The sequence below is a fragment of the Macrotis lagotis genome, chromosome 1 (genome assembly GCF_037893015.1).
Source record: "Macrotis lagotis isolate mMagLag1 chromosome 1, bilby.v1.9.chrom.fasta, whole genome shotgun sequence".
Lineage (NCBI taxonomy): Eukaryota > Metazoa > Chordata > Mammalia > Peramelemorphia > Peramelidae > Macrotis > Macrotis lagotis.
The window spans coordinates 673,203,975-673,224,827 of NC_133658.1; the positions used below are offsets into that span (position 1 = coordinate 673,203,975).

The following is a 20,853-nucleotide window of genomic DNA, read 5'->3' on the forward strand; positions in this document are numbered from 1 at the left end:
CCTTGATAAGAAAGGATGTGATGGACTAAGAGATCACTTACCTTGGGAGAGGAAAGATGAGTAAGTAGATTGCCTATTGTAGAACACCTGAGTCAGGTGAAGAACACCTGATCCCCAAGTACCACCCCTATCCAACCCACTATAGAAGAGCATTTAAGTCTTGACTCTTACCTTGTAAGGAGACTCTCTCTCTCTCTCTCTCTCTCTCTCTCTCTCTCTCTCTCTCTCTCTCTCTCTCTCTCTCTCTCTCTCATTGTAAGTAGTTGTTTAAAAGTTATCTTCCCCATTGAAATGTAATCCTTTTTAAGTCAAGATTATTTGCTTGTTTATTTTACTTTGTTTTCCTGGCATTTTCTGCTCTTAGCACAAGGTCTGCAATAAAAAGGATGTTGTTGAGGGTCACCCTGAATATTATTTTTGAATTGCCACATTATTCTCAGAACACATTGGACCTGACATATGCAGGATTTCCAAACCATGGCAAAAGCAAGTCCCCTTAGCTGACATAAATTGTTTCTTGCACCTCAGAATGAAGTCCATGTGAACCTGGGAATCAATACATGAGTCAATCACTATGCACCAGATTGAGAAAATGCATAGCTGGGACCTTTGATGATAAGCAGACTATGTCTGCCATTGTGAGCACCTATTAGAGTAATCAATACAAACCAAAGAATAAGAGTAGACATGATTAGATAAAGTTTCTTAGGGACAGAAATGGTAGACACAATAACACAATCACAAAGCCATTAAAAAAAGAGAGGAAAGGTTCCATAAAACCAAGAAAGGAGAAATAATTTTATTTGATTTTGAAGACAGTATTTTCTTCTTTTAAAACTATAATTTTTAGGGGCAGCTAGCTGGTGCAGTAGACAGAGCACCGGCCCTGGAGTCAAGAGTATCTGAGTTCAAATCTGGCCTCAGACACTTAATAATTACCTAGTTGTGTGGCCTTGGGCAAGCTACTTAACCCTTGCAAAAAAATATATAATTTTTATATTCTATGGTTTTTTCAATTACTTGTAAGGGTAGTTTTCAGCATTGAGTTTCCATTTCCTCCTCACTTCCCATGACAACAATTAATCTGATATTGGTTATATAAGTACAATCATGCTTAACATATTCTTTATTAGTTATGTTGTAAACAATCAGAATGAAAAGGAGAAAAAAATAAAGCAAAGTTTAAAAAATGAAAATAGGACACTTTGGTCTGCATTCAAACTCCACAGTTTTTTCTCTGAATATAGCTGTCATTTTCCATCACAAGTCTTGTAGAATTGCCTTTGCTCATTGAACTGCTGAGAAGAGTTAAGTCTATCATAGTTGATCAAAACACACAATACTTCTCTTAATGTGCACAATATTCAAGGAGAGCATTTTCAGTTTAATTCAGTTATTTATACTCAAGCAATTATGAAGCTCCTACTACCTCAGATACTTAATTACTGTGTGACTCTGGGTAAATCACTTAACACTGTTCTTAATTCAATGTCCTCATCTGTAAAATGGACTGGAGAAGAAAATGGCAAATCATTCTAGTATCTTGGCCAAGAAAACACTAAACCCTCAGAAGGTGTCATCAGTATTCTGACACAACTGAAGCAACTATAAAACAACAAAAGGTTCAGATGCTAGAAATAGACAAAAAAACAACCAACAAAAATCCCTTTCTTGAAGAGATTTGCAATATTCTTATGGAAATTATCACATAAATAGATAAATGCAATAAGATTTGAAGAGAGAGCCATAACAATTTTAAAAAAAATAGAAGAGATTTTGTGTCAGTTTCCTCTTGAACTGTGGAAGGAAGGAAAGAAGGAAACTTGTATGGAAGGAAGTTAAGTATCCTAAGAAGAAGTAAAAATAAAGTGTATTCTAGGCATATTGCATAGACTATGCTAAAACAAGGCAATAGAAAATAGAATGTGATATTATGATATTAGGAGACATCATGGCCTAAGTTTGACTTTACCTAAGAGAATGAAGAGGAAATTGTATAAAATGAATTAAAAAATGTTGGGTGGAGTCAGATTGGGCAAGATTTTAAATGTCAAGCTTAAGAGTTTGTATTTTGTTCTATAGGTAACAAGAGATCACCAAAATATATTAGGATACAATATAGTGACCTGAAAAGAATACTGGGTTTAGCATTATGTTGGATAGAGAAGAATTACAGGAACTGAGTAGAAGTAAGGAGATCAACTAGAGACCTATTAGACTATTCAAATAACAAGTAATGAAAACCTAGACTCTGGCACATAGAATGATGCCTAGTATATAAAAAGAATAAAGGCTATTCCATTGTCTGATCTACTGTCTTTATTATGTGTGTAAACAAAAATTAGCTAACAAAGAGCTATTGTTGATGCAGAATATAAGAGATTAGGTAATTGCTTATGGTAAGGTGGGGCACAGAGAAAGAAAGAAAAGTCAAATATGGCATAGAAGGTTTTAAATCTGAATACTGGAAGGATAAGACTACATTCAACAGAAAAAAAAAAAACAAATATTAGAGGAAGTTCTTTTTAAACACTATAACTGGGATTCCAAGTGTCACGATTGGTGAATTAGATTTAAATGGGATTTCAGAAAAGAAAAGATAATTTGAATTTTGGGTAACAAAATAATTACTTAAAAGGCATAAAATACATTATTTAGGGAAAGCTATATATATTGAAATAAAGTTTTGTTTATGTTTAATTCATAATTAAGAGTGCCTGATCTAGTTTAACTTTCTGATTTTGAAGATTAACTGTTGACCGTGGTTACCTGATGAGTTAGGATTTGAATCTTGTTCCCTCTACACTAACCTACTTTTCTGCAATTAACATTTTTATGATATATATAATCTGTTATTGAGAACAGAATTTTTTCCTAATTTTTATTTATACATCATCTAGGACTTAGTGCATAGTGTTGTTAGGAGAACTTAATGATATTTGAATTAGATTGAATTTGAATTAATTATAATTTTATACATTCATTTCAGTAAAGAAGCAATATCTTTTAATAAATGATTCCTGACAAAAAAACTATACTGGAAATAGGACCATCTTTCAGACATGGTTGCAAAATAACTGGTAGCTGCAGTTATAATTTAACTTTGGTTCAGATTGGAAAAGTAATTACCATGATAAAATCATAAGTCTCAGCAAAATCACAAGTCACAATAAGATGTTCAATAAGACTGCAACAAGTCTCTAAAATACTAAGTTTCTATAAAGACACAAATCACAATAAGATCACCAGTCACAAAAAGACATAAGTAACAAAAAGATCACATCATAATAGGGTTATCTTGCCACAATCAGTCATTACCTATCACAATAACATCATCTTATCAAATCAGTCTTCATCTGTTAATTAATCTGAATTCATAAGTCTGGGGAATCCCAGAAATATCCCTCTAGAGTCTCACTGGAAAAATTCCCAGGTGGCACCACCAGGCAGACTGCAAAGCATGACCCCTGGGTTTTGAGTTTTAATGAGCTTCCAAACCAAAGACTCAGTGTTTAGTTCTATAATCTGCTTCAGGTGGCGTTTTCAGGAAAGTTTCAAGCCTTATCATTTCCCAACATTCTTATGCACTCAGATTTCCGTTTATCTTGTCAGTCTGAGGTCAGATAACAACAACATTTAAGGAGGACAATAAGTTTTTTTGAAATACCCAGTACAAGACAATAGTGTGTGATGCTCCAGTTTTGTCAAAGGGGGAAAGATACCAAGGGTATATAAAGATTATTTCTGCAATTACAATAAAAAACACAATAAAAAGTATTTACATATTACTTTAGGGTTTTCAAAACTCTCTCAAATATAAATATTATCTTAATTAATTCTCAAAATAACCCAGCAAGGTATTGGTAATTATTACCCCAAAGCACTTAGCACAGTGCCTGAAATATTGGAGTATTATATAAATGTTTTTATTTCCATTTCCTCTCCCTCATACATATTACAAATTATCAATCTAAGGAGCAAGAAGGCTAAATGACATGCACAGGGTCACACTGAGAAGCAGTATCTGAAGCAGGAATCAAATGCTGGTGTTTGTGACTCAAAGTCCTAAACTCTAATTCATAAGTAAACCAAATAGCTACCTGGGGAGGGTGTGGGAAAAGGAAAATAAAATTTAAAAAAATCATTAATAAACAACTCAAACACTCCCTTTTCCATTGTTCTAAAATCTTTCTAAGAATAGATTGTGGGTATCAAGCATATCATTGCTGTTAACACAAAAAGGAAAAGGTCAAGCTTGCCCAGATATATATCAAAACTTCACAGTCATACCTGTATGTTCAGATGTGTCTGAAGAATTCAGAAAACAAAGGACTATTGTTTCTATTGCTCTATGATTCCAAAAGATATTCTGGACGCAGGTGATAAAAACATAGTTTGGTTGTTCCACTCAAACTAAAGTATTCTCTCTCTCTCTCTCTCTCTCTCTCTCTCTCTCCCTCCCTCCCTCTCTCTCTCTCTCTCTCTCTTTATATAGATATATATATATAAAATATATAATATATATTATATAATATATATATATATGTTTAAAATCACATGAGGTTCTGAAAGATAAAATTGCAGTAAAAATTTTGATTAATGATCCTGAGTAACACCTCATATGAAAGAATAAAATTGGAAGTTCTACTTTCTGAGATCACTATCACTGGTAATATGAAGGAAGTTTTCCAATGAATATAAATTAGAAAAAAAGAAATTCCTTAAAGGAAATAAGATATGTTTATTCACAAATGATACTCCCATGCTCTTTATTTTTTCTTCCTGGTAACACATATTTTTCCTATATCCCATTCAATCCCTATAATTTACTACAAATATATGTGAATGTGTCTTACTACTTTTGTAGAATATTGAATTTTAGATAGCAGGACCTCTTTTTTGTTTTATACTTCTTTCTCAAAAATCTGGTAAAGTGCTTCAAATATAATAAAGGCTTAGCATATCCTTAGTAATGTGAATTTAATTGATCTAAACATTACATATCTCAGAGACTGAAATTCTATATTAGATCCACAATGGAATAAACAAGTGAATTCTAAAGGCATATTGTTCAGATAGTTGAATGGGTATGTCACTAAATAGAATTTTAGAAAAGTTATATGATAGACCTCCGGAGAAAATAGTATGAGAATACAAAGTAACATACATTTGTCTCATCAGTACATGGCACCTGACCATGTATTACAGTATAAAAAATTCACAATCAAATGCTAGAAGGCAGAAATATAAAATGTTTATTTCTCAGGTCATGATGCAATAAAAATTATCTATAATAAAAGGTCATGGAAAGATAGACAAAATTAATTGGAAACTAAATAAATTACTTTTAAAGAATGGGTATGTTGAACAACAAATCATAGAAAAAAACAATAATTTCATCAAAGACAACAATGAGAAATCATAACAAAATATGAGGGATATCACTAAAGCAATTATTAGGGAAAATTTACATATCTAAATGTTTACATGAATAAAATAGAGAAAAAAGCAAATCAGTAAATTAAATATATAACTTATAAAGCTAGAAAAAGAGCAAATGAAAAATTCCCAATTAAATACCAAGCTAGAAATTCTTAAAATCAAAGGAGAAATTAATAATTTGAAAGGAAGTAAACTATTGAACTAATGAATAAGTTTTATGAAATAAAAAAGTGAAAAAGATAATTTTAAGAAAAAAAGAGAAATGCCAAACAAAAATTAAAAGGATTAAATCAACAATAATGCATGGAGAATATAAGTAATGATTCAGTTATTTTCCCCAACTATGTATATCAATAAATCCTGTATTCTAAGTGAAGTGAATGAATATCTACAAAAATATAAATTATCTGGATTAACACAAGAAAAAACTAAATACTAATTTAAACAAAAGAAAGGAATCAGTGTATTTTCAAAAAAAAAATCCCCAGAGCTACTAAACATTTAAAGAAGATTTAATACTTATCCTATATATTTTTTTTGAAAAACAGACAAAAGAATTCTACCAAATTCCATTTATGTCTTCAAATTGGTGATATCTAAAAGAGAAAATACTGAAATGAAGAAAATTATAGATCAATTTCCCCAATGAATATTGATACAAGCATTTTAAGAAGACTATTAGCAAAGAGGTTACAGCAATTTAACACTAGGATAATTTACCATGTTAAGGTAAAAATCATTCCAGGAATTAAGGATTGATTAAATTTTAGTAAAACAAGAAAATAATTAGCAAAAATTATCATAGCAATAACAAAACTAACAAAAACCAAATGATTTTCTCAATAGATGATGAAAAAGATTGTAACAAAATATAGCAGCCATTAATATTTTAAAAAAATCCCTAGAGAGTATAGGAATAAATGTAGCTTTCCTTGAAATAATATACTATATACATCTTAAAATATCAGCAAACATTATATATAGTAGGGATAAGCTAGAAGCATTGCCTAAAAGATCAGATGTGAAACAAGAGTGTTGATTAAGACCACTTAGATTTTATATTGTCTTAGTTAGAAATGTTAGTTATAGCTAGAATATTAATAATATTTCTAACTAACTGAAGGAAATTGAATAAGCAATGAGGAAACAAAACTCTCACAAAACATATGATGGTTTCATTAGAGAACCCTAGAAAATCAACTAAAAACTACTTGAAATAATTAAGAACTTTAGTAAAGTAACAGGATATAAAATAAACCCACCTAAGTCATCAGTATTTCCATATATATTATCAACAAAACCAAGCAGCAATAGTTAAAGCAAATGTAGATAATATAAAATATTTGGAAGGCTACCTGTCAAAAAACCTGGAAACAATATGAACACAATAAAAAAAACACTCTTCACATAAAGTCAGATCTAAACAAATGGAAAAGTTTCCCTTTTCATGGGTAGGCCAAGCTAATATATTAAAAATGACAATTTTTATTATATTACAGTGTCATTCCAATCAAACTACCAAAGCTTATTTTATAAAGGAAGAAAAAATAGAAACAAAATTCATCCAGAAGAACAAAAATTCAAGACCACGAAACAAATTATTAAAAAAAATTTAAAAATTCATTATAAAGTGGCAGTCATCAAAACTGTTTACTACTGTCTAAAAAATAGAGTGGTAGATCAGTGACATAGGTCATGTATTAAAGAAAAAGTAGTAAAATACTATATTTACTGATTAATAAATCTAAAGATGCTAGTTTCTGGAATAAGAACTCGTTATTGACATAAAGTGATGGGAAAACTGGCAAATAGTTTGGCAGAAATTAGGCAATGACCAAAGAAGAGAAGGTCAAAATGAGTACAAGATTTAGTCATAGAGATTACTATCAGACGGCTATTAGGAGAACAAAAAGTAGTTTATTTATCATATCTATAGAGAGAGGAAGAATTTATGTCACAAAAGAGACAGATTTCATTATGAAATTAAAAATGGATGATGTTCATTATTTCTAATTTAAAAAGTTTTTGGCCAAATAAAACAAATTTATCTAGGACTAGAAGGAATTCAGAAATATGGGGAATAATTTTTGCAGTCAGTTTTTCTCATAAATCCCTTTTTTCTAAAATATATAGAGAGATGAGTCAAATTTATAAGAACACAAGCCATTCTCTAATTAATAAATGATTAGAGGATATGAATAGGTATTTTTCAGAGGAAGAAACTAAAACTATCTATAACATTATACACTTTGTTAATATTAACTAGAGAAATACATATTAAAACAAGTCAGAGATACCACCTCATACCTCTCAGATTGACAAGAATGGCAAAAAAAGGAAAATGATAAATGTTGGAGGGGAAAACTGAGATACTAATGGGAAAACTGAGATACTAATTCACTTTTCGTGGAGATGTAAATTGATCTAACTATTCTGAGGAGCAATTTAGAACTATGCCCCCCAAAATACCCAATGATCCAGCAACACCACAACTAGGCTTATTTCCCAAAGATGCCATAAAAAAAGGGAAAAGACACACTTCTACAATAATATTTACAGGTCCCCTTTTTGCAATGGCAAAGAACAGGAAATTGAAGGATTATCCATCAGCTGGGGAATGACTGAAAAACTTGTGGCATATGAATGTGAAGGAATTCTGTTGATCTGTAAAAAAATAATAAGTTGCTGAACTTCATAAAAGCCTGGAAATAATTATATGTTGAGTGAAGTAAGAAGAAATAGGAGAATATTATTCACATAAACAGCAACATTGCATGATAGTCAACTGCAATAGACTTAGCTCCTTTCATCATTTAAATGATCAAGGACAATTCTAAAAGACTTTTGATGGAAGGTTATCCTCATCCAAAAAAAAAATATGCAGTTTGAATGCATATCAAATGATACTATTTTCAATTCTTAAAACTTCCTTAATGATGTTCTGCTTTTCACTATCTTTTTTTTCTTTTATGATATGACAAATATGGATGTATGGTAAATATAATTGTTCATATAAAAGTATAGCAGATCATTTGTTATCGTGGGGAGGAAAAGGAAAGGAAGTTAGGCAAAAAAAGTGGAACTCGAAAGTTTGCAAAAAACATGAATACTGAAAACTCTCTTTATATAATTGGAAAATAATAATAATAATAATAATAATAATAATAAAAAAAGCTAAAGAAAATAAAAAAGAAAACAGAAAACAGAAATCAACTGTGAACTCTAATACCAAAAAAAAAAAATTCTTGACTTTGTCTAACAAGACAATCTTCATCCCCATCCTCCTAAAGGAGAAGGGAGAGCTGTATTTTAGTGATAGAAGAAAATTGAGTCAGCACACCTAGGCAGCTAGGTAATACAGTGGATAGAGCACCACCCTGGAGTCAGGAGGATCTGTATTCAGATCCATGCTCAGACACTTAATACCTACTTTAGCTGTGTGACATTAGCCAAGTTACTTCACCCCATTGCCTTGCAAAAATAAGAATAAAATAAAAATAAAAACACCACAGTGAGACAACTAAGCCAAAGACTTTACAAAGCGGAGGTTTTGGTGACTTCCAGGGCAGATCTAAGATGGTGGCAAGAAGCAAACATGCTCCTGAAGCCTTTTCCTACTAAAGATAAATGAAGCCTCTATTCTGACATTCACACTATAGATACAACTAAGAAAAACAGTAGATTCAAAGAAATTTTCAACTGTAGACATCTTGGAGGATCTTCTATGAATGTTTGTCTCTTTTGGGGGAAAAGGGGAAGTAAGGTCCAAGAGGCGGGAGAGTGGGGAAAGCTAGCAGGAGATTTTTAGTCACAGTGAAATCCAGTTCCTGACAGCTTAATTATATCAGAGGTCACAGGAACTAGATAGCAAGCTAGAAGAGAGGATCCCCAACCTGAATCCTGAAGCAAAGTCTAAACCCTGAAAACCCTGAAAAAATCGGTGAAAAGCCAGGACTGGCTTGGGAACAATCCTCTGTTAAATCAGAACTTGGACATAAAGGAGGAATAAGTAAACAATACTGCAAAGGCAAGGCCTGAACTGCATAGCCAATATCTTGGCCAACAATGAACCAGGGATTAGACTCCAGCCCCAACAAAATAAAAGCCCGGATCTATACTCCATATATCCCAGTGCAGAACTAAAACCAAAAAGAACAAAAAAAGATGACAGAGCACTCACTATAAAAAAACCACTTTACAGACAAAGATGACAGCAATGCCATGTCTGAAGAAGAAAAACACTGAAAAATCACTCATAGGGGAAGTATCAAAACAGTCTATACATTGAACTCAAATACAAAAGCTCATCAAAGAGTTTAAAAAAGAATTTAAAAACCAAAGAATAGAGGAAAAATGGAAAAAAGAAATGAAAGGGGTGGCTAGGTCGCACAGTGGATAGAGCACCAGCCCTGGAGTCAGGAGTACCTGAGTTCAAATCCAGCCTCAGACACTTAGTAATTACCTAGCTGTGTGGCCTTGGGCAAGCCACTTAACCCCATTTGCCTTGCAAAAATCTAAAAAAAACAAAACAAATGAAAGTCATGGAGGGAAATTGTGAAAAGCTGACCAATTAATTATGTTAAAAGTAAAAATAACTAGACAAAGAAACACAGAAGCTAACTGAAGAAAATAAAATCCTAAAAATTAGACTGAACAATTAGAAACCAATGACTATAAGATTCCATTAAACAAAATAAAAAAGCTGAAAAAATGGAAAAAAATGTAAAGTACTTTCTAGGGAAAATGAATGAGCTGGAAAATAAATCCAGAAGAGACAATCTATGAAGCATTGAGCTACCAGAAAACCTGAACCCAGGAAAGAACCTGAAAAACATCATGCAGGAAATTATAAGGGGAAACTCCCCAAACTTACTCGAGCAAGATAACAATATAACCATTAAAAGAATCCACAGAATGGCCTCCAGAAAGAGATGCCAGGATAAAACCTCAATGGATTGTAAAAGTCAAACTTCAGAACCCTCAAATAAAGAAGAGAATATTGCAAGCATCAAAAAGAAAACAATTCAAATACGAAGAAAACACAATCAGACTAATACAGGATCTATCAGACTCAAAATTAAAAGATTGGAAGAACTGGAATAACATATTGCAAAGAACAAAGGACCTAGGATTACAACCCAGAATGTACTACCATGCAAAATTCAGCATAAATTGTCAGGGGAAAAGATGGTTTTTCAATGAAATAGAGGACTTCCAGAATTTCCTGACACCATGACCAGAACTGAACAGAAAATTCAATTACGAAATACATGACTCAAGAGTTGCATTAAAAAGGTAAATGCAAAGGGGACTGAAAAAATGAAACTGTTTTAAACATATGTTGGTCAACTATCAAGTTGAATACAACCCTAAAAGAGAAGATATAACACTTCTAATTCTTTAGAACTTTACTTCTTTAAAGATTATTAGAGAGCAGAATATAATTGAAGAGAATGAACCTAAAGAAAATGGGTATAATTGGGTCTTTTCTCTCAGTTGAAGAGGTCCAGTATGACATCACTCTTTTTGAGGAAAAAAAGCCCTGAAAAAAAAAAGCATGGTTATTAAGTTTAACTTAAGTGTCTCATTATACTTTGACTCACTTTAATCACAAGGTGCTAAGCACCTTATCTAATAAGGGCATCATAAACTGGGAGGACCTCAGACCCTATCTTTGTTACATGCAATCATTTATAAAGTTCTCTCTTTTTACATACAATCATTGTAAAGGCTCCAGAGCCTCCTAGGACTTACAGATTTAGAAAATTCTCTCAGTTATTTAGATTAGGGTTTGATTTAACTGTTGCTTCACTTAGCAAGGGGTTAAGTACTTGGGTGGGGAGGGGGAGTAAAGGTGGAAAAATGGTTGACCTTGGTTCACTTAACAAGGTGTTAAGTATCTTGGGTGGGGACAGCAGGAGGTAAAGTGTGAAAGAAAATAGGCCTCCCAGGAAGGTCACAAATAGTTCAAGAAATGATATGGCTTTTAATGATACTTTGGCTCATGGGGAGAATTGTGCCAGCTTGAAAGACAGTTGAAAAAGGGGGTAATTTAAAAAAAAAGTTTATAAATATAATTTGATTCAATTGAGTGAATTCAGTTTACCAAAAAATCAATTAAACAATCTGATGTTATCTTGATAACAACAGGAGCTTATAAAGCAATGAAATGATCAAACTGTGTTTGATGATACTTTTCTGGTGAGCAATATGGAACTATGTCCAAAGAGCAATAAAATTGTTCACACCCTTTGACCCAGCAATTCCAATTCTAGGACTATATTCAGAAGAAATTAAAAAATATGGGAAAAGTCCTATATGTTCCAAAATATTTATAGAGCTCTTTTTGTAGTGGCAAAGAATTGAAAAGTGAAGGGATGCCCATCAATTGGGGAATGGCTAAACAAATTATGGTGCATGAATACTAAGGAATATTATTGTTCTATAAGAAGCAATAAATGGTTGGACTCTAGAGAAGCCTAAAATGATGTAAGTGATTTGATGCTGAACAAAAGGAGTAGAGCCAAGAGAACAGTGTATACATCAACAACATTATGAAATGAAACCTTGATGGAAGCAACTCCTTTCAGCAGTCTAGAAAGCTAAGAAAACTATATTTGACTGGTTATAGACTATAATATTCCCTAAACAGAGGAAGAAAAACAAAACAAAACACAGGGGGAAAAAAACCCTTCTGAATCTGATGAGCAATTTACAAAAATTTTTCCTTATATTTCCCTTTCCCTTAATCCTAATTCCTCATGCCAACAAATACTAATTTGTAAATATGTTTAACAAAATATTTCAGTAAAATGTTAACTTGACCAATCCCTGCTAAGGGGAGGGAGGAGGGAAGAGAGGGTTGAGGGGAATTTTGTAATTTCAAAATGTGCATGTACAAATGGATAAAATTAAATAAATAAATGAATGAATATATGAATAAGTAAATGAATGAACAAATAAATAACAAGCAAATAAAAGAAGTTTCTGCACTATTACAATTAAGATGGCTAAAGGAAAAGAGAGTGAGAGATAAGCAGCCAGCGACAGAAAGAAAGAACACAAGAAGCCTGGGACTGTGTGGAAGGCTGAGTTGGGTAAAGACCAATATAAAGTACATATATTACTTTTCATATAGACACAATAGTGTCTACAATTCTATACTTCATATCTTCTACCCATCCTCCAAATGTCTCAAGTGTCAAATAAATCTGATTTACTGAGCCAAAAAAATTATACAAGTTACTCTACAATTGTTAAATCCTCAAAAGTTGTGAACAGGATGTTTTCAGAGAAAGCAATTATAGTTATCTATAGCCATATGACAAAAATGTTCAAAATCATTATTGATTAGAGCAAAGCCAATTAAAACTTTGAGATACCTCCTCACATCTACAAGATTGACTAATATGACAAAAAAACAAAACTGATAATTGAGGACATTTGGGAAACCTCGAGCACTAAAGTACTATTGCTGGAATTTTAAGTTGATCCAACTCTTCTGGACAGCAATTTGCAATTATGACCAAAGGAGTAGGAAAAAGAATGAATCAATATCATTTCTAGATCTTTATCTCAAAGAGTTCACAAAAAGGAGAAAAGACGCACATGTACAAAAAAACATATTTATAACACCTTTTTTAGTTTTGGAAACACAGAATTGTAAACTAAGGAGATGTCCATCAATTGAGGAAGGGCTGAACAAGTGGTATGTGAATTTAATTCATTATTATTGTTCAGTAGGAAAGCATGAGCAAATGTATTTGAGACAAACCTGCAAACACTTATATGAACTAATGCTCAATGAAATGAGCTACAGAAAAAGAGAATGTTGTACATTGCAATAGTAAACTTGTGTGATGATAAACTATGATTGACTAACCTGTTCTGAACAATGTATTGACCAAAGAAAATTCCATAAGACTTATGATAGAAAATACCATCGACATCCAAAGAAAGAACTCTAGAGTCAGAATGTAGTCCAAAGCATAGTATTTTTATTTCTCTAAATTTATTTTTTCTTTCTCACTTTTCATTTTTCTTTTATTATAGATTTTATTTATTTTGAGTTTTACAGTTTTTCCCCTAACCTTACTTCCCTTATCCATCCCGCCACAGAAAGAAATTTATCAGTCTTAGCATCGTTTCCATGTTGTACATTGATCCAAATTGAGTGTGATGAGAGAGAAATCATATCCTTCAGGAAAAAACATAAAGTGTAAGAGATAACCAGATCAGACAATATGATATCAGTTTTTTTCCAAATTAAAGGAAATAGTCCCTGGATTTTGTTCAAACTCCACTGCACTTTATCTGGATACAGATGGTATTTTCCAATGCAGACAGCCCAAAATTGTCCCTGGTTCTTGCACTGATGGAACGAGCAGTCCATCAAAGTTGATCATCACCTGCCATGTTGCTGTTAGGGTGTACAGTGTTTTTCTGGTTCTGCTCATCTCACTCAGCAACAGTTCATGCAGATCCCTCCAGGCTTCCATGAATTCCAAGTCCTTCCTGGTTTCTAATAGAAAAATAGTGTTCCATGATATACATATACCACAGTTTGCTAAGCCATTCCCCAATTGAAGGACATTTACTTGATTTCCAAATCTTTGCCACCACAAACAGGGCTGCTATGAGTATTTTTATACATGTGATGTTTTTACCCTTTCTTATCATCTCTTCAGGGTATAGACCCAGTAGTAGTATAGCTGGATCAAAGGGTATGACACATTATTGTTGCCTTTTGGGCATAGTTCCAAGTTCCTCTCCAGAAAGGTTGAGTGAGATCACAGCTCCACCAACAGTGTAATAGTGCCCCAGATTTCCCACAACCTTTACAACAATGATCATTATCCTTTCTGGTCATATTGCCCAGTCTGAGAGATGTGAGGTGATACCTCAGAGAAGCTTTAATTTACATTTCTCTAATAAGTAATGATTTAGAGCAATTTTTCATATCTCTATGAATTGCTTTGATCTATTCATCTGTAAATTGTCTTGGAATATTCTTTGACCATTTGTCAATTGGGGAATGGCTTTTTTAAAAATATGACTCAGAAGTGTGCAATCCAGGGCAGGGAAGAGGAGGAGGCTGGGGGCAATGCCTCTGGCCCACCCAAGCCCCACCGGCCATCCTCCCTGCACTGCAGCCCAGCCGCCCCCACCTTGGCCTGGGCCTTGGCCGCTGCTGCTCCTCTGCCAGCAGGCACCACCATGCAACTGCTTGTCCCCGGGCAGGTGCTGCACACCCTTGACATGACCAGGTACAAGACCGTGGGCCAGATCAAGGCCCTGGTAGCTTCCCAAGAGGGCATTGTGCCCAAGGACCAGGTGCTACTTCTCAGTGGCTCCCCACTGGAAGATGATGCTGTCCTGAGTCAGTGCGGGGGTGGAGTGTCTTGACCACCCTGGAAGTGGTGGCCACATGCTGGGAGGTAAAGCCCATGGCTCTTTGCTCTGAGCTGGAAAAATGAGGGGTCAGACTCCCAAATTGGCCAAGCAGGAGAAGAAAAAGAAGAAGACTGGACATGCTAAGAAGAGAAAGCAGTACAATCAACACTTTGTCAACGTAGTGCCCATTTTTGGCAAGAAGGTCCCCAATGCCAACTCCTAATCCCTGATAATTCCCCTCTGCCCCCAATAGAACCAATACTACTAAAAAACATATGACTCACTTCTCTGTATATTTTAGAAATGAGTCCTTTCTCAAAAACATTAGTTGTAAAGATTGTTTCCCATTTTGCTACATTTCTTTTGATCTTGGTTTAGAGTGGTTTGTCTGTGCAAAAGATTTTTAATTAAATGTAATTGAAATCATCTAGTTTGTTTTTAGTGATGCTCTCCATCTCTTCCTTAGTCATAAACTGCTTCCCTTTCCATGGATCTGCCAGGTAAACTAGTCCTTGATCTTCTAATTTGCTTAAAGTATAGTTTTTTTGTTTAAATCCTGTATCCATTTGGAACTTAACTTGGTATAGGGTATGAGGTGTTGTTCTAATCCAAGTTTCCTCCATACTGACTTCCAATTTTCCCAGCAGTTTTTACCAAAGATAGAGTTTTTACCCCAATAGCTCGACTCTTTGGGTTTATGAAACAGCAGATTACTATAATTGTTTCCTGCTACTGTATCTAGTCCATCCCACTGGTCCAACACTAATTCTTAGCCAATACCAGACAGTTTTGATGATTGATGCTTTATAAAATAATTTTAGATTGGGTAGAGCTAAGCCCCCTTCTTTTGTACTTTTTTTCATTAAATCACTGGAAATTCTTGATTTTTTATTTCTCCATATGAATTTACTTATAACTTTTTCTAACTCATTAAAGTAATTTTTTGGAATTTTGATTGGTAGGGCACTAAACAGGTAGGTTAGTTTTGGTAGAATTGTCATTTTTATTATATTAACTCTACCTATCCATGAGCAGTTGATATTTACCCAGTTATTTAAATCTGATTTAATTTGTGTGAGAAGTGTTTAATAATTTTTTTCAAAAAGTTTCTGAGTCTGCCTTGGAACATAGACTCCCAGGTATTTTATATTGACTGAGGTTACTTTGAATGGGATTTCTCTTTCTAGCTCTTCCTGCTTTATCTTGCTAGTCATATATAGAAAAGTTGAGGATTGATGAGGGTTTATTTTATATCCAGCAACATTACTGAAAGCTAATTGTTTCCAGTAGTTTTGGGGATGATTTCTTGGGATTCTCTAGGTAGACCATCATGTCATCTGCAAAGAGTATTGTCTCTTAATTCCCAATTCTAATTCCTTCAATTCCTTTTTCTTCTCTAATTGCTGAAGTTAACATTTCTAATATGACATTGAATAATGGGGGTGATAATGGGCACCCTTGTTTTACCCCTGAAATTATGGGGAATGCTTCTAGCCTCTCCCCATTGAATATAATAATTGTTGATGGTTTCATATAGATGATGCTAAATATTCTAAGAAACACTCCATTTATTCCTACACTCTCTAGTGTTTTAGTAGGAATGGGTCTTGTATTTTTTCAGAAGCTTTTTCAGCATCTATTGATATAATCATATAATTTCTGATAGGTTTGTTGTTGATATAATTGACTATACTAACAGTTTGCAATATTGAACCCACCCTGCATTCTTGGCATGAATCCTACTTGGTCAAAACATATAATCCCATTGATAACTTGTTGTAATCATTTTGCTAAGTTTTTATTTAAGATTTTTTCATCTATATCCATCAGGGGGATAGTTCTATAATTTTTCTCTGTTTTAACTCTTCCTGGTTTAGGTATCAACACCATATTTGTTTCATTGAAAGGCTTGGGCAGATTTCCATCTTCCCCTATTTTTCCAAAGAGTTTATATAGAATTGGAAACAATTGTTCCTTAAATGTTTGGTAGAATTTACTTGTGAATCCATTAGGCCCTGGAGATATTTTTCTTAGGGAGTTCAATGTTGGCTTGCTGAATTTCTTTTTTTGAGATAGGGTTGTTTAGCTATTTAATCTCCTTTTCATTTAACTTGGGTAACTTATATTTTTGTAAATATTCATCCATTTCACTAAGATTGTGAAATTTATGGCATAGGGTTGGGCAAAATAATTCTGAATTATTACTTTAATTTCCTCCTCATTGGTGGTGAGTTTACCTTTTTCTTTTATAATATTAGCAACTTGGCTTTCTTCTTTCTTTTTTAAATCAAATTGACTAGAAGTTTATCAATTTTAATGGTATTTTCATAAAACAAATTTTTGCTTTTGTTTATTGATTCAATTTTTAAAATTTTGAATTTATTAATTTCTCTTTTAATTTTTAGAATTTGTAATTTGGCATTTTACTGAGTATTCTTAATTTGTTCTTTCTGTAATTTTTAGCTGCACTTTTAGTTCATTGATTTAATCTTTCACTAATTTATTCATGTAAGCATTTAATGATATAATATATCCCCTGACAGTTGCTTTGAGTAAATCCCATAGGTTTTGGCATGTTGTTTCACTAGTGTCATTATCTAGGATAAAATGATTAATTCTTTCTATAATTTGTTTTTTGATCAACTCATCCTTTAAAATGATATTATTCAGTTTCCAATTAGTTCTCCCTGGCCCAATATTTCATATGAATTTTATTGCATTGTGATCTGAGAAAGATGTATTCATTATTTTTGCCCTTCTGCAGTTGATCATTAGGTTTATATGGCCTAGTACATGGTTAGTTTTTGCATAAGTGCTATGAACTGCAGAGAGAAAGGGATATTCCTTTACATCCCCATTAAAGTTCCTCCATAAGTCTATCACATCTAGTTTTTCTAACAATCTATTAACCTCCTTAATTTCTTTCCTGTTTATTTTAGGATTCAATTTATCTAGATATGAGAGTGGGAGCTTGAGGTATCCCAGTAGTAGAGTTTTGCTCTCTGTGTCTTCCTGTAGTTCTTTCACCTTCTCCTCTAAGAATTTGGATGCTATGCCATTGGGTGCATATATACTCAGTATTAAAATCACTTTATTGTCTATGGTACCATTTAGGAAGATATAGTTTCTTTTCCTATCTCTTTTAAGGTTATCTATTTTTGCACCTGCTTTGTCTGAGATAAAGATTGCTACCCCTGCTTTTTTTCACTTCAGCTGAAGCAAAATATATTTTGCTTCAACCATTTACCTTTACTCTATATGTATCTCTCTGTTTCAAATGAGTTACTTGTAAGCAGCATATTGTAGGATTCTGTTTTTTAATCCACTCTGCTATTCACTTACATTTTAAGGGAGAGTTCAAAGTTATAATTACTAATTCTTTATTGCCCTCCATGCTATCTTCCCTGTTTGTATTTTTCCCATTTCCCCCATTTGCATTTCCCAGTATTTTTTTCTGAATACTATCTACTTCTCTGTGTTTGCCCTCATATATCCAACTGCCTCCCCTTTCTTTCCCCTTTCCTTTTTTCCTTTTCCCTTCCCTTCCTTTTATTAGTTCCCCTTTTTTCCCCTACCTTTTTCCATCCCCCTTCACATTTTCCCCTTTTAACACGTGAGAGGTTATATGTTTTTTATGTTAACTGAGTATGTGTGTAAGCTGACTTTAAGCCAAGTCTGATGAGAAGAAGATTCAGGTGTTTCTCATCTCCTCCCTTCTTCCACTCTATTACCATAGGTATTTTGTACCTCTTAGTGTAATGAAATTTACCTCATTCAATCCCCACCCTCCTCCATCTCCTTCCTGTCACCCTTTTTAAGGAAGAGATGATTTTAATTCATTCTGAGTCATAGAAAATTCTGAGTATCCATCACTACTACCTAAGTACATTCTATCTAATAGAGTTACAATTCTTGAGGGTTATTAGAGTTTTTCTCCCAAGTGGGGTTATAGCCAGTTTCATTCCATTGTATAGCAGTCTCATAGATAAGTCATGAGTGTCCATCACTTCTGGCTAGGTATATTCTCTCTGTTAGAGTTACAATTTTCATAAGTTAAGAGAATCTTTTATTCCCATGCTGGGATAAAGGCAGTTTCAACTTATTGGATAGCAGTTTTTCCTTTGCCCTGCCCCCCCCTTTTATTTTCTTTTCATGTGTCTCTTGAACCTTCTGTTTGATGTCCAAATTTTCTATTTAGTTCTGGTCTTTTCATCAGGAATTTTTGGGATTCTTCCATTTCATTAAATGTCCATCTTTTCCTCTGAAAAAGAAAGCTCAGCTTTGCAGGATAGTGGATTCTTGGCTGCATTCCAAGCTGCCTTGCTTTTGGAATATCTCATTCCCGGCCCTTCAATCCCTTAAAGCTGATGCAGTCAGGTCTTGCATAATTCTTACTGTTGTTCCTTGGTATTGAAATTATTTCTTTCTGGCTGCTTGCAGGATTTTCTCTTTTTTCTGATAGATCTGGAATTTGGCCACAACATTTCTTGCTGTTTTCATTTTAGGATCTTTCTGAATGGGATAGATGTATTCTTTCAGTAACTACTTTGTCCTCTGATTCCATGATATCAAGGCAATTTTCCATCACTAGATCCTATAATATTAAGTCTAGGCTGTTTTTCCTCTTCAATGATTTTAGGAAGTCCCATAATTCTCAGCTTTCCTCTCTTTCATATATTCTTGAGTTCAGTCCTTTTGCTGATGAGGTATTTTACATTTCCTTCTATTTTTTTCCTATTTTTTCCTATTTTTTTCTATTTTTTTTTTATTTTGTTTAACAGGTTCTTGCTGTCTCATGAAGTCATTAGTTTCCACAGACTCCATTCTGTTTTTTTAGAGAGGGGTTTTCTTCATTTACCTTTTGCAACTCCTTTTCCAATTGATCATTCTACTTTTGAAAGAGCTTTCCATTTTACCAACTGAGGTTTTGAAAGAATTATTTTCTTTTTCCATATGCCCAATTGAGGATCTGAGAGCTTTGTTCTCAATTTTTTTTTGTCCAATTGTATTTTCCAATGATTTATTTTCTTGTTGCAAGGTGTTAATTGACTCTCTCAGTTTTTCCAATTGATTTTTAAACTCCTTCCTTATTTCTTCAAGGAAGTCTTTCTATGTGGAAGACCAGATCATATTCTCCTCAGAGTTTCTAGGTCTCTCTGAGTTAGGGTCTTTTCCTTCCAAGAATTTTTCTGTGGATCCACCTTTCTACTAAGACCTTGGGTTGGGGGTTGGGATCCCTAGAGGCTTTACTCAGAGTGCAGTATCTCCAGCTGTCCAGTAGGAGGTACTGGTCACTTTCTCTCTCTGGAGTGTCTGTTGCCTTGATTGAGGCCTTCTCTTGTAGCCTGGAAGGCATAATTGATGCTGTTAAATACTTGTCTTCAATCAATGGTGGGGTTTATCCTGGGGTGAGGTCATTCCTCTCCCTATTATCAGCTGAATTGGTTCTTCTGATCACACCTGTGCCTAGGGCAGAAGTAGTCTATATTTGTGTTTGTTCTGGGAAGAGGCCTCAGCTGCAGTGCAGGCTTGGACTCAGATTTCCTCAGACCAGAGGAGCCCAGGGATGGTGTCTGCAGCAATTCTGCACCTGAACTCTCCTCCCAGTCCTGTTGGCAAGCTCCAGAGGGTCAGTGGCACAACCAATGCCTCTGTTCCCTAATTGACCCAGGCCCCCATGGTAGCCCAGCTCTAGCCCCATTGATCAAGCAGGTCTAGCTCTCAGGCCCTCAGGCTCCTGGGCTCCAATCCCACCATTAATCAGACTGGCTGATCTACCCTCTGTGCTGGAACTCATCCATGACTGAGGAAGACAAATCCTGAGGTATTGTTCTTCCTCCTGGCTTTCCTTTCTGAGTTTTGTGGATTGGATTTCTGTTAAGAGGTTTGTTTCATATCATAGATGGGGAAAGATTAGGATACTTTAGAACTATGCCTGTCTTCTCTCCACCATCTTGGCTGGAAGTCCTCTTTTCCATGATTTTTAGCATTTTCTTTCTGATTCTTTTTTTACAACAT

General features: G+C 34.0%; 1 pseudogene; it reads left to right on the top strand.

The window, feature by feature from the left end:
- Positions 1-14,658: 14,658 nt before the first annotated feature.
- LOC141522866 (ubiquitin-like FUBI-ribosomal protein eS30 fusion protein) lies at positions 14,659-15,058 on the top strand (annotated as a pseudogene).
- Positions 15,059-20,853: the final 5,795 nt, after the last annotated feature.